Source organism: Canis lupus, chromosome X (assembly GCF_011100685.1).
Source record: "Canis lupus familiaris isolate Mischka breed German Shepherd chromosome X, alternate assembly UU_Cfam_GSD_1.0, whole genome shotgun sequence".
NCBI classification, from domain to species: Eukaryota; Metazoa; Chordata; class Mammalia; order Carnivora; family Canidae; genus Canis; species Canis lupus.
The window spans coordinates 20698755-20701501 of NC_049260.1; positions in this window are offsets into that span (position 1 = coordinate 20698755).

A 2747-nucleotide genomic window follows, 5' to 3' on the forward strand; every position below is an offset into this window, starting at 1 on the left:
CTCTTGGTTGGAAGTCAGACTCTGTCTTCTGGGGCCAGTTGGAGAACTAGTACCAGAACATTCTTCATTTGTCCTCCCACCTCTTATTCCTGCCTGTGGTAGTGGGCCATGTAACTCTCCTGTCCTGTTCTTAAAAAAGCATATCAACACACATACAAATAGGTTATTTTGTGGGGGCTCTGCTGGTCTCTCAAGACATATGGTCTCAGGGGCATCTGAGTTGCTCAGTCGGTTAGACTCTTGATTTTGGCTCAGGTCATGATCTCAGGGTGATGAGATCAAGCCTTGCTTTGGGCTCCACCCTCAGCGAGGAGTCTGCTTGAGATTCTTTCCCTCTCTCTCTCTGCCTCCCCACCCCTCTCTAAAATAAGTGAATAAATCTAAAAAAAAAAAAAAGACACATGGTCTCAGATTGATCAGGGCCCATGCTCTAGTTAAGCAACCTATATCAGAGTCCTTTTAGATCCCCCACATCAAAATGTTTAGATCTTTAGAAGTTGATGAACATTGAGACAAGCCAAAGAACTTCTATTATTATCTCTATGAACAGCCTGATTAGCTGCCCTGCTTGCCACTGTCATGGTTTTACTGATTCTCCTTCTTTTGTTTCCTCTCTCCCTTTGTTTTGCAAAAAAAAAGTATTATTTTACATTGGTTTAGAATTCAGTAAAGTTTACAAACTAGGTAAGATTGGTTCCAACTCTCAAGTCTATTATAACAATACAAACAGAATTTAACATTTACATAGCATTTCCTCATTCATGATTCAATTCTACCAATAGTCATTGACAGTGCCTTATGTCCCAGGCAGTGTCTCACTTGAACTTTTTTTTCAAATGAAGAACAGTTGACATACAGTAATATATTAGTTTAGATGTACAATGCAGTGATTTAACATTTATATATGCTATGAAATCATCATTATAAATCTAGTTACCATTTCACACCATACATAGTTATTACAGATCTCATTGGTAATATTCTTTTTTTAAAAAGATTTTATTTATTCATGAGAGAAGAGAGAGACAGAGACAGAGACACAGGCAGAAGCAGGCTTCTTGCAAGGAGCCCAATGCAAGACTCCATCCCAGGACTCTGGGATCATGACCTGAGCTGAAGGCAGATGCCCAACCACTGAGTCACCGAGGTGCCCCTCATTGGTAATATTCTGAATGTGGTTGTCACAGTTTAGATGATGCTGCCTTCCTCTTACTGCCTATGGTGCAAGGTGGGATGGACAGAAGTGGCTCTCAAAGCTAACTGTGCATTAGAGTCACCTGGAGAGCTTGAAAAATCTGCCAATGCCTGGGCCCTTCCTCCTGCAGAGCTTTGCATTTAGTTTGTTGGGGGCCCAATAAGGACCATGCATCAACTGAGTCTTGGTGCTGAAGAGAGACAGAGCATCCGAGGGAACCCTGAACTTTGATCCCAGGGACCACTTAATCTGTCAGAAATCACCATATACATCCTGGGTTTGGCATTGCCTCTTGATGTGCTTTAGAAAAAAAAATTGAGGACAACAAAATAGCTGGTCCAAGATGAAACTGAGGGCATCCAGTTTAACACACTTAATATGTATCATTTTATGGACACAACACTTTTCCAGATATCATTCTCATTATTTTATTTCTCTAGTTTTCTTTCTTTCTTTCTTTCTTTCTTTCTTTCTTTCTTTCTTTCTTTCTTTCTTTCTTTCTTTCTTCCTTTCCTTTCCTTTCCTTTCCTTTCCTTTCCTTTCCTTTTTTTTCTTTTCTTTTCTTTTCTTTTCTTTTCTTTTCTTTTCTTTTCTTTTCTTTTCTTTTCTTTTCTTTTCTTTCTTTCTTTATTTCTTCTTTCTTCTTTTTTTCCCCCTGACAACTCATAAGAATGGAATGAAGACGAGGTTGGTAGCACCCATATGCACAAGAATATGACATTTTTTATTGAATTTGTGTTAGTTTAAATTCAGAATGCACCTGCAGAAATATCAGAGATAGGCCCCTTTCCAATACAATATAAATAGGCCATTATTATAGTTGAATGCTATGGGGGTTTCCACACAAATAGTCAATAATAATTTACATAGGGAAAACTGACACCTCTATGGGTACAAATGCCCCTCCTAGTCCTGAGGGTATTGAGCGTTTTCCATAGAGCATGAGGTCAGTATGCATGTACAGGGGGGCTTGGGGTGTTCAGCATCAGATCAGCTCTGTGGTTCTTCTTGATATGTACGTGCATATGTTGACACGACAAGAGAAAGCATCACAGCATTAACTCCGATTGTGAGATAATTATGACTTATTCATAGCACTGCAGGCCGATTACAATAATGATTACATTTCTGTAACTGTTCCCTCCCATCCTCCTTCCTGTCCCTGGGAAGCCTAAAGAACTTTACTCATTTATTTTCACAATGTGCCCATAGTTTAGTGGCATTCGTTTCTTTAAACCACCAAGGCGTGAACTGAAGAAAAAAAAAGGAAAAAAGACTCAAATTTATGAAATGAGATGGAATTAAAATGGACCTAAGGGTGCCTGGATAGCTCAGTTGGTTAAACGTCTGCCTTTGACTCAGGTCATGATCCTGGGGTCCTGGGATAGAGCCCTTATCTGGCTCCCTGCTCAGCAGGGAGTCTGCTTCTCCCTCTAGCCCTGCCCCTCCTCCCTGCTCGTGCTCTCTCTCAAATAAATGAATGAATGAATGAATGAATGAATGAGTGAATGAAATCTTTTAAAAAAAAATGGACCTAAAAATCATTTACCTT